The sequence below is a fragment of the Haematobia irritans genome, chromosome 1 (genome assembly GCF_050003625.1).
Source record: "Haematobia irritans isolate KBUSLIRL chromosome 1, ASM5000362v1, whole genome shotgun sequence".
In the NCBI taxonomy this organism is placed as follows: domain Eukaryota; kingdom Metazoa; phylum Arthropoda; class Insecta; order Diptera; family Muscidae; genus Haematobia; species Haematobia irritans.
Window position 1 is genome coordinate 91947857 of NC_134397.1, and position 13160 is coordinate 91961016.

The following is a 13160-nucleotide window of genomic DNA, read 5'->3' on the forward strand; positions in this document are numbered from 1 at the left end:
CCAATAAAACATAATACGTCTTTCATTACAAAACAAACTATTTTGAAGTCACAATTGTCCAAAGTTGCCTGAACGAATGGGCGTGGCGACTAGACGCTTAAATGACTCCAACATGATTAAAGTAAAAGACAAATTTTAGCGATACCTATAAAAATTCGGGGTCGAAAGGGTTAAAAAGGGATCGAATTTTTTAATTTTTTTTATTCAAACAATTTTTTAATCAAACTAAAACACTAACGGCCATTTTCATGTAGCTCCGTTAGGCTTTAACTGCCAGTTAACAGAAAGTAAATTGCAAATATCTTCTCTCCGGTTAACTTTAACTGAAAAATTTTCGTCAGTTAAATTCCTAACTGGCCTATGGAATATAAAGGCAAGATTACAGCTGCGTCTATAATACGGTTTAAAAGTTGGTTAGTTAGCGGAACACTAACGGAGCTTTATGAAAATGGGGGTAAGTCAGTTAAGAAAGTAATTGAACATAGTTACGTTTTTATGAAAAAATTAATTGAGTTTATCATTCAACATATATTAAATTTTTAATTGAATCAATTAAAAAATTAATTGAAATTTGCTAATATTTTTTAATTTTAATTGATTGATACTATCATTTCGTGATTGAAGACATTTCAATTAAAAAATTAATTGGATCAATTAATTTCGTGATTAAATCAGAAAAAAAAATTTGTGTGGTTAAATGGTCACGATTTTCTTCTTTACTTTTAGTTAATTTTTTCTTCTGTGAGAGGATATAATTTCGCGAACTGCGGTTAAAAATTACAACAGGGCAATACATTTTCTGGAAAACTTTCCTTGTGGAAAACTTGAAATGTGGAGTATTTTGGTTTAAATTTATCTTCGGTATACTCGTATGGCTCTAGCAGTAGGGGAAAATTCCCGTCCACAATTAGAGATATTATACAGAGAGCCCTCCGGATGATTGAGAAATCAGCGAAGGCAAATCGTTTAGGGGTAAATCCTGCAAATACAACACTAGTCATGTACTGCAAAGAACGCAAAATTCCCATGGTTAAGCCCATCTCCTTAGGTGGTATCGAAATTCCCTCTGGTGAGTGTGCAAAATTCCATGAAGTTATATTGGACAGGAATCTGAATTTTAATCTGAATATTGAAAAAATGCGAGAAAAACCATGGTAGCTTTGTACTTGCGCAATAAGGAAATAGGATAAAAGTTGGGACTAAAAAAAGTTTAGATAAAATTCAACAAATTGCGTGTTTGTGTATCCCAGTCGCATTCAGTAATACAGGAACATATTCCCTAATGTCTATTGCTTTTAGACATTTTGAGCAAACAGTGAGCAGCAACAACGGCTGTCCGGTTGCGCGAGCTATCCCTGTAGTCGGAAATATGGCACAGTCAAAGTTCGGTCCTGAAAATAATGCAAGATGTTCCAAACGTTGTGGATTACACTCTGGCGAAACCACTTTTCGACGAAAAGTTTGAAACTCTAATCTCCAACAATGAGGCGTGGTACACACAGACCCCGGGCAATAAACGTTTTATATAAGTGGGTTTTGGAATATATTCTAAAGACCTGAAACTTCGAATAGCGAAAAGATTTCCTAATCACTGTAGTGTTTTTCAGGCTGAAATATTAACAATAAGAGAGGTGGCGAATTGGCTAAGAAGTAATGTTCTAACAAATGTTGGCATTAATGTACAATTAGCCTCCCAGCAAAAAAAAACTTCGTCAAAAAAGTAATGAAAATGTTCTTTTTGGATCCGGAAGTGGTGCAAAATTGACGCAGAAGCGATGAATTTAACATGGGCTTGTCATAGGACGGAAGTCCTCCATTTCAACAGCCGTTGCACTGAATTTGCATCACTTCTTTAGGTGTGATCCGAATTCAATATTTTGGATGTAAATTAAAAAATTATGTAATATTTTGTCAAATAAATAATTTTTAAATTTTTTATAATTTTTAATGGATTCTAACGCTTCTCGGAAAAGTTTGATCTCAAATATTTTCAAAAAATCACAATTTTTTCAGAATGGATATAGCATTTTTTTTTCGACAAAATTTAAATATTTTATACCATTTTATGAATTCTTACTCTGTTTTTAACCTATTTGAAACAAAATAGTTAAAATTATCCATTAACCCCCATTTTCATGAAGCTCCGTTAGTGTTCCGTTAACTAACCAACTTTTAAACCATATTATGGACGAAGCTGTCATCTTGCATATATATTCCATATGCCAGTTAGGAACTTAACTGACGAAAATTTTTCAGTTAAAGATAACTGGTGAGAAGATATTTGCAATTTATTTTCTGTTAACTGGCAGTTAAAGCCTAACGGAGCTACATGAAAATGGCCGTAAAAGTATAAAAAAAAAAAAAACAAGTTATAAAAAATTGAATTAAAAGAACTTCCTTGGTAGTTCAAATAAAGAACATCATTGGGAGTGCACCTTCTCGAAGTGCTTTTAAAGTTGTGCCTTTGGAAAAACTTCCAAATTTTTTTGCTGGGCTGCAATAAATTCCTTGGACTCTGTGCTCCTTAACTCGACAATGGCCATCGACTGCCGCAAATCTCTCAAGGAGATGGCTGAGCAGTACAATATTCACATAATATGGGTGGCCATAGAAAAATACCGTACGGATCTATAAATCGAAAATCGATTATTCGAATTGTGGCATGGAACTCTAAAAAAGTCGAAATCGATTATTAACATAAACTAAAAATAATCGCAAAATCGATTTCAGATTTTCAATTAATTTTTAATTTTGACTATAAAAAATCGATTTTAATGTTTTATGCATTGGTTCTAATTGCATTGAAATGTATCCAGATGTAATGTTTTGTGAACAATTTGATAGTTCAACAGAAGAAAATAATCGAGTGGGTTCACCGGTTAGAACTGGAAGTACCCATATGTAAGAAGTACTATTAGTTTATGTGGTATCACAATGGACTGAATAATCTGAGTCGGGAAATAAATCGGGCTGCCACTTTAACCAAACCTAGACAAGGAAAACATTTTATATCAGAGAAATGCATCCTCTATCGTATGCTAAACAGTATTCGAATTCGTATTTTAAGGACACACAATTTTTGGTATCACGTCCATATTTTTCAGTGTAAAACAACCATTAAAATTAAATAAACTTTAAGGGAAATAGATGCAAATGCCACACAGCTGGAAGTTAATCACAATTACCTAATTTACATATTTTATATATATTCCATACTATATATTAAAATCTTATTGGAGGTACACATTAATTGATAAATGTAAAATTATTAGAATAAAATAGTTTTCAACATATGGCAATATCTTTTCCTGACGGTTCAAAATGAAACATATTCTTAAGTTTGGCCAAGACTTATTCATTGAGAAAAAATTGAAAGACGTGTCAAAATTTGAATGCTGCTTAGTTTTGTAGTCAGGGGACAAAAAACCTAAGAATTAGAAAACCTAAGAATTTCATTAAATTTTAAAAATTGTTCGCAGTTAGTAATTTCTTTCATATGGAGTCCCTTTAAAGTAAAGGACGCATATTTCAAAGACGAATTTTCTAAATTTAGAGAAAAGAAATTTTTAAACGAATATTGTAAAGTATGAACGAACCATTGTGCATCCTGTGACAATGTGCCCCCTTTATAACCCAGCAAAAAAAATTTGAAAGTTCTTCCAAAGGCACAACTGTAAAAGCACATCCAGAAGATGCACTACCAATGATGTCCTTTATTTGAACTACCCAGGAAGTTATTTTATTTAAATTTTTATAACTTGGTCTTTTTCATACTTTTAATGGGTAATTTGTGTGCTTCAAATAGGTTAAAAACAGAGTAAGAATTCATAAAATGGTACAAGACATTTAAATTTTGCGGAAAAAAATGATAAATTCAATCTGAAAAAATTGTGAATTTTTGAAAATGTTTGAGGTCAAACGTTTCCGAGAAGCGTTAGAATCTATTAAAAATTATAAAAATCATTTATGTGACAAAATATCACAGAATTTTTTAATTTACATTCAAAACATTGAATTCGGATCACACCTAAAGAAGTGATGCAAATTCAGTGCAACGGCTGTTGAAATGGAGGACTTCCGTCCTATGAAAAGACCATGTTAAATTCATCGCTTCTGCGTCAATTTTGCACTACTTCCGGATCCAAAAAGACTATTTTCATTACTTTTCTGGCGACGCTTTTTTTGCTGGGATCATGCCACATCTTTATTTCACCAATTTATTATTTTTATGCCAAGCACCGGATATCTGATATTGCTAAAAGTTTTTGTCGAGCGTACATGCGTTCCGATCAAAAGTGCGGACACATATGCCTGGGCAAGAGCTTTTATTGTACTGTATCCTTTATATTGTTAACAATTGCAAGAGTACACTTAAGATTTTTATTCCTTTGTCTAATATTGCATGTGTGGCTGTGTGTGTGTGCGTGTTTCAGGTTACGTTGTCCTTGGGCTTTTACAAGCCATTTCCCATGGCTGTTGTGTTTATTCAAGGACAACGACGTAGAATAAAAGAGTCACTTATTAGATCTAGCTGGTGTTTTTTTATAGCTCTGCACCATTCCTCAGCGAGGGCTTTATTTATTGTCACATTTTTCAAAAAAACTCTAGTCCTTATATTTAAGTGAGTATCTGATTTTACTGAGAATATATGTGTACGTGGTCTCCCCCAAAGATAATAAAAGAGGAAGATGGGAGATTGGCTTGCGTCATACCAAATGTTGCATTTACCAGATTAGTTTAATACAGGTTTGTAATCTTTTAGCTGTTTTTCGTTTTTCGTTTTTATTTTTTAAATGAAAAATTTAATTTTCTTAATGAAACAATGTTAAATTTTAGGCAACAACAAAAAAATTACATTTTCCCCTTTATGGAAATTTATTTCGTGCTCTTAATTTCTTTTTATTTGCATTTTAATGCTATGTCAATACTTATCGTATACGCGTTTGGTTCGAGTATTAAACTAATGTGGTAAATGGTTTGATGTGCTCAGTAGCCAATCTCCCATCTTCCTCTTCTATAATCTTTGGTCTCCCAAGTGCATGTATGGACATACAACAGAACTCAGAAACACACACACGGATACATTCGCTGTTTGGAAAAGTATTCGCGACGCTTTTTCTAGGCAATAATTTTACATTTGATTAAAGTTTGCCAACAAAATGTTAGTTTCTGATGTCGTTCGTTGTCCATTTATTTGTTGTACTGGTACTGCTGTCGTTGTTGTTGTTTCTCATTCATTTCGTGTAATTTGGTTTGGCACTGAGAAAGCATCTGCACATAATTTTCGTTTTCATTTTCAGTGTGACAACAAGTTAAAAATAGCGTAAAATTGTTGTGAAAACTTTCCGCTACATTTTCTCTCGTTGTTTCTTTTTTTTTGTGTTTGTTTTTGAAGTTCTCTTTAGACAAACTGGCATTTGCTTCGTCCAACTTTGGGTGAAACTTCCACCCCAAAATAAAGGACATAAGTTTATTTAATTTACTGTTTTTGGGAGCCGAGAAGTTCACTTCTTAATATAGTACATCGCATATAGATTTCTTTTTCTATTGACATATATAAGGATGTTCATTCCTATAGGATAACAAAGAAGCAACATACGTGTATTTACACACATCGAAAAGTCGATGTATGTTAGTAAAGTAAATATTTGTGAAGACTATTATTTTGCGAACGATTCAAATTATCCCTAACAATAATGCATAACTGATCGTTAGACATTACAATCAGCTAATCAAATCTGGTTGCAGATATGTACGAATAACTGTAACGAATAACAAATTTAGGAATTCCTTTTGGAATTGCACATCTACAAACTTAAAAGGTTCAAATCAGTCTGAGTTAAATAGTTTAGGTTCATTAGTTTACAAATCTGGTGAAGTTTATTACGATTCTATACATATGTATCTATCGCCCAGAAGAAGCTATTGACCCTTCGATTCAAATTAGTAATCTTATTCTATTTAGCTTATCTGTTTGTGAGCATTATTAGAAGCTTTTGATTAAAGCTGCAGCTTCTTATTGTTTTATGAAAGAGTCTTTGTTATAACATTTACTTCGAAGTATATTTTTAAGGAATATTTTGCACTGAACAAACAATGTTAACGACGGAACATTTCGAAAGATAAAATAATAATACAATCCTTCTTAAAAATTTCAAAGGATATGAAGTGGCTTTCGGAATTCACATGAATGTGGTTTTCAATTCATTGATAGTATTGCACACGGTATATTTTTGAAGAGGTTTAGGGATACTGCTGACATTTTTGAGTTTTCCTCTTTACGCAGAAAAAAATTTCCGTAGTTAAACTAATTTAGCGTTAGTTATTTTTTTGGAAAAAAAATATTTTCAAGTTATTAAATTTCATTAATGAAAGTTTTCTTCTTTTAAGTATGTCACAAACATTTTATGAACTAAACGTGGGTATAACGTTCAACCCAACAAAAAATAATTGTAAATTTGGAAGCAGTAAAATGATTGCGTCCATACTGTAGGCACTACTTTTCCTCACAACATTTTCAGTGCAGAATACAGCGCTTCATTCTACATATATAAAACGAACAACGTATTTAAAATATGTCAATAATTGTGGTGCTAAAATTAGCGTCTGAGTTTATCACGACTTCTTACGAACTATGTGGCAAGTTACGATTTCATGCTCTCCATATCCATATGTTGTGCTTCTTAAAGCGTTGAAATTCATACATAGAAGACACACATGTATGTGGGACATTTCTTTATAAATTTATCAATGAATTCCTTGCAAGGGTAAGTGCTGTTTGACTTTTCTTTCTTTACAAAGCTGCTGAAAATTCAGAAATTTCTTTGTTGAGAAGGACCGTACACATAACCCAGTGGGTGAGGAAAACATGTGTGGTGAAATCATTATTTATATAACTTATTTAATTCCGTGAATTTTGTTTACCACAATATTAAGTTTATAGAAAGGAACTACTTAAGTTTTTTTAGAAAGTAAACATAAACCTAAGATACTTTACAGTTTTTAGGAAGAGAAACAAAAACAGACAGACGTTGATCTTTGAACCCTATTTCATCTGGGAAACGTTTTTATAATACAGATTTTCCCAAATGTGATATATATTCTGGAATGTTTATAGCATTCGGCTGTACTGCCATAATCTGTATTGTACAATTATTCTTCGAGCTTTATGGACAGATATAGATTAAGGAACATGGTTAATAGAGCCATTGAAAAGAAAACGTCAGATACCAATCTATTCACGCCTGGACTGTACATGTTTCGGTTCGGGCGAATGAACCTTTCCACAGCCTTTAGTATAGATCTGGATGTATCTACGCCCAAAAACAAAAATGACTCCTTCTTTAAGTTAAATTGAACTAATTTTGAAGAAAGTTGAACTTCGTATAGCGTAAAAGATTTTTGTTTGTTTGAACGATGTGATTTTCTTACAAATTAGGAAGAATGCATTCTATGTATTGGTTAACATGTTCTTATATATATATGTACCACTATACTACAGAAATGAATTCATATACGGAATTATCTTATTGAACTTTTTTTCATTCATGTGCATAAATCTTACATAATGTGGTAACTCTTTTACTTCAAAGTTAGAACTTCTTACTTACGTTTTTATACCCTTCACCACTACTGTGGTACAGGGTATAATAAGTTTGTGCATTTGTATGTAACGCCAAGAAGGAAAAGTCTGAGACCCATCGTTTAGTATACCGATCGTCTTAGAATTAAATTCTGAGTCGATTTAGCGATGTCCGTCTGTCTGTCTGTCTGTCTGTCTGTCTGTCTGTCTGTCCGTCTGTCTGTCTGTCTGTTGATGTATTTTTGTGTGCAAAGTACAGCTCGCAGTTTTAGTCCGATTGTCCTAAAATTTGGTATGGGGTCCTGTTTCGGCTCAAAGACGATCCCTATTGATTTTGGAAAAAATCGGTTCAGATTTAGATATAGCTGCCATATATATTTTTCACCGATCTGGTCATAATTGGCGTGTATATCAACCGATCTTCCTCAAATTCCGTACATCCGAATATTTTATGAGTCTCGAAAAACTTGCAAAATATCAGCCAAATCGGTTCAGATTTAGATATAGGTCCCATATATAGCTTTCGTCCGATTTACACTCATTTGCCCACAGAGGCCAATTTTTTGCTCCGATTTAGTTGAAATTTAGCACGGGGAGTATAATTAGCATTGTAGCTATGCGTGTCAAATTTGGTTGAAATCGGTTCAGATTTACATATAGCTCCCATATATAGCTTTCGGCCGATTTACACTCAAATGACCACAGAGGCCAATTTTTTGCTCCGATTTAGTTGAAGTTTTGCACAGGGAGTGTAATTAGCATTGTAGCTATGCGTGCCAAATTTGGTTGAAATCGGTTCAGATTTAGATATAGCTCCCATATATAGCTTTCGCCCGATTTACACTCATATGACCACAGAGGCCAATATTTTGCTCAGATTTAGTTGAAATTTTGCACAGGGAGTAGAATTAGCATTGTAGCTATGCGTGCCAAATTTGGTTGAAATCGGTTCAGATTTAGATATATCTCCCATATATAGCTTTCGCCCGATTTATACTCATATGACCGTAGAGGCCAATTTTTAACTCCGATTTAGTTGAAATTTTACACAGGGAGTAGAATTAGCATTATAGCTATGTGTGCCAAATTTGGTTGAAATCGGTTCAGATTTAGATATAGCTCCCATATATATGTTTTTCTGATTTCGACAAAAATGGTCAAAATACCAACATTTTCCTTGTAAAATCGCCACTGCTTAGTCGAAAAGTTGTAAAAATTACCCTAATTTTCCTAAACTTCTAATGCATATATATCGAGCGATAAATCATAAATAAACTTTTGCGAAGTTTTCCTAAAATTGCTCCAGATTTAAATGTTTCCCATATTTATACCCTTCACCACTACTGTGGTACAGGGTATAATAAGTTTGTGCATTTGTATGTAACGCCAAGAAGGAGTAATCATAGACCAACCTTTTAGTATACGGATCGGCTTAGAATTAAACTCTGAGTCGATTTAGCGATGTCCGTCTGTCTGTCTGTTGATGTATTTTGGTGTGCAAAGTACAACTCGCAGTTTTAGTCCGATTGTCCTAAAATTTGGTATAGGGTCCTGTTTCGGCTCAAAGACGATCCGTATTGATTTTGGAAAAAATCGGTTCAGATTTAGATATAGCTGCCATATATATTTTTCACCGATCTGGTCATAATTGGCGTGTATATCAACCGATCTTCCTCAAATTCCGTACATCCGATTTTGCTGATATTTTGCAAAATATCAGCAAAATCGGTTCAGATTTAGATATAGCTCCCATATATAGCTTTCGTCCGATTTACACTCATTTGCCCACAGAGGCCAATTTTTTGCTCCGATTTAATTGAAATTTTGCATAGGGAGTAGAATTAGCCTTGTAACTATGCGTGCCAAATTTGCTTGAAATCGGTTCAGATTTGGATATATTTCCCATATAAAGCTTTCGCCCGATTTACATTCATATGACCACAGAGGCCAATTTTTAACTCCGATTTAGTTGAAATTTTGCACAGGGAGTAGAATTAACATTGTAGCTATGCGTGCCAAATTTGGTTGAAATCGGTTCAGATTTAGATATAGCTCCCATATATATGTCTTTCTGATTTCGACAAAAATTGTCAAAATACCAACATTTTCCTTGTAAAATCGCCACTGCTTAGTCGAAAAGTTGTAAAAATGACTCTAATATTCCTAAACTTCTAATACATATATATCGAGCGATAAATCATAAATAAACTTTTTCGAAGTTTCCTTAAAATTGCTTCAGATTTAAACGTTTCCCATATTTATACCCTTCACCACTACTGTGGTACAGGGTATAATAAGTTTGTGCATTTGTATGTAACGCCAAGAAGGAGTAATCATAGACCAACCTTTTAGTATACGGATCGGCTTAGAATTAAATTCTGAGTCGATTTAGCGATGTCCGTCTGTCTGTCTGTCCGTCTGTCTGTCCGTCTGTCTGTCTGTCTGTTGATGTATTTTTGTGTGCAAGGTACAGCTCGCAGTTTTATTCCGATTGTCCTAAAATTTGGTATAGGGTCCTGTTTCGGCTCAAAGACGATCCCTATTGATTTTGGAAAAAATCGGTTCAGATTTAGATATAGCTGCCATATATATTTTTCGCCGATTTGGTCATAATTGGCGTGTATATCAATCGATCTTCCTCCGAATATTTTATGGGTCTCGAAAAACTTGCAAAATACCAGCCAAATCGGTTCAGATTTGGATATATCTCCCATATATACACGCACAGAAAAAACATGTTTGGACATGGTTGCCGCATCCATTTAATGCTTATTTAGAGTATTTAATTGTCGCGAAAACCATGTATTTTGTCTTTGTAAAAATAATTTTCGAGCGGAGAAAAATATATGTTGGTAATAAGCATTTAAATGGTTCTCAAATGCCGCAAACATGTTCTATTATTTAAATGATAGAATTTGAGACCATTATATGGTCAGGAAAATCATGTATCTGACCATTAAATTTTTTGACTTTTTTGCAGAGAAAAAAATATTTTTATAGTTTACGTATAGACATGTCTACAACCATTACATGGCCATAAAGACCATGTACATTGTTTTCGTGACCATTTAATTTTTTAATTTTTTTGCAGCGACAAGAATTTTATAAAAACATTGAGCAGGTACACACGATTTTCATTTTGCGCGTCAGTCGTGTGTTGATTGTTTCTTGGAATGGACGGAGAATACGGAATTATTGTGTTTTGTGTTAATTTATTTATTCAGAAATGGCACGTGGTTTTATGTGAATACAAAAAAGGAAAGTGTAATTGAAAAAAATATACCTGGTTTTTGTTCTGCATTTTGATATATGGTATAATTTATTTTTATTTGCAGTTACATGATGTCTGTGTTTGTACATTTGATGGGCACGAAGTAAATATGGAATGATTACTTATTGTTGAAATTGAACCAAACTAGAGTGTGTAAAAATATGTGAAGTTTGCTTGCACGACATTATAAATACAAATAAACAATGAATTAGTTTATAAATAAATAAAAACAAATAAATAAAGTTGATTTTGTGTTTTCTTTTCTCAAGTGGCGTCCTTTTTTCGACGACGAAAAAAGTTTTTTCATAAAAATCTAAACATTTTAGGTTGTGACCATGTTCTTTTAACTAGAAGAAAAACATTTTTGACGAATAACATAACATTTTAGATCGTGACCATTGTCTTTTAATGGAAACAAAATTCTTTTTATCAATATAATAACATTTTAGATGAGGACAATTGTATATTTCTTAGAACCATGTTCACTGAGCCAACATGGTTGCAGGTTAAAATGTTACATGGTCGCCGCAAAAATAGCTGCTATCATATTATTTTGCTCTTCGAATATGATTGTGACAATCATGTTTCTTCTCTGCGTGTAGCTTTCGCCCGATTTACACTCATATGACCACAGAGGCCAATTTTTAACTCCGATTTAGTTGAAATTTAGCACAGGGAGTAGAATTAGCATTGAAACTATGCGTGCCAAATTTGGTTGAAATCGGTTCAGATTTGGATATATCTCCCATATATAGCTTTCGCCCGATTTACACTCATATGACCACAGAGGCCAATTTTTTGCTCCGATTTAGTTGAAATTTTGCACAGGGAGTAGAATTAGCATTGTAGCTATGCGTGCCAAATTTGGTTGAAATCGGTTCAGATTTAGATATATCTCCCATATATAGCTTTCGCCCGATTTACACTCATATGACCACAGAGGCTAATTTTTAACTCCGATTTAGTTGAAATTTTGCACAGAGAGTGGAATTAGCATTGTTGCTATGCGTGCCAAATTTGGTTGAAATCGGTTCAGAGTTAGATATAGCTCCCATATATATGTTTTTCTGATTTCGACAAAAATGGTCAAAATACCAACAATTTCCTTGTAAAATCGCCACTGCTTAGTCGCAAAGTTGTAAAAATGACTCTAATTTTCCTAAACTTCTAATACATATATATCGAGCGATAAATCATAAATAAACTTTTGCAAAGTTTCCTTAAAATTGCTTCAGATTTAAATGTTTCCCATATTTATACCCTTCACCACTACTGTGGTACAGGGTATAATAAGTTTGTGCATTTGTATGTAACGCCAAGAAGGAGTAATCATAGAACAACCTTTTAGTATACGGATCGGCTTAGAATTAAATTCTGAGTCGATTTAGCGATGTCCGTCTGTCTGTCTGTGCGTCTGTCTGTCCGTCTGTCTGTCTGTCTGTCTGTCTGTCTGTTGATATATTTTTGTGTGCAAAGTACAGCTCGCAGTTTTAGTCCGATTGTCCTAAAATTTGGTATAGGGTCCTGTTTCGGCTCAAAGACGATCCCTATTGATTTTGGAAAAAATCGGTTCAGATTTAGATATAGCTGCCATATATATTTTTCGCCGATTTGGTCATAATTGGCGTGTATATCAATCGATCTTCCTCCGAATATTTTATGGGTCTCGAAAAACTTGCAAAATACCAGCCAAATCGGTTCAGATTTGGATATATCTCCCATATATAGCTTTCGCCCGATTTACACTCATATGACCACAGAGGCCAATTTTTTGCTCCGATTTAGTTGAAATTTTGCACAGGGAGTAGAATTAGCATTGTAGCTATGCGTGCCAAATTTGGTTGAAATCGGTTCAGATTTAGATATATCTCCCATATATAGCTTTCGCCCGATTTACACTCATATGACCACAGAGGCTAATTTTTAACTCCGATTTAGTTGAAATTTTGCACAGAGAGTGGAATTAGCATTGTTGCTATGCGTGCCAAATTTGGTTGAAATCGGTTCAGATTTAGATATAGCTCCCATATATATGTTTTTCTGATTTCGACAAAAATGGTCAAAATACCAACAATTTCCTTGTAAAATCGCCACTGCTTAGTCGCAAAGTTGTAAAAACGACTCTAATTTTCCTAAACTTCTAATACATATATATCGAGCGATAAATCATAAATAAACTTTTGCAAAGTTTCCTTAAAATTGCTTCAGATTTAAATGTTTCCCATATTTATACCCTTCACCACTACTGTGGTACAGGGTATAATAAGTTTGTGCATTTGTATGTAACGCCAAGAAGGAGTAATCATA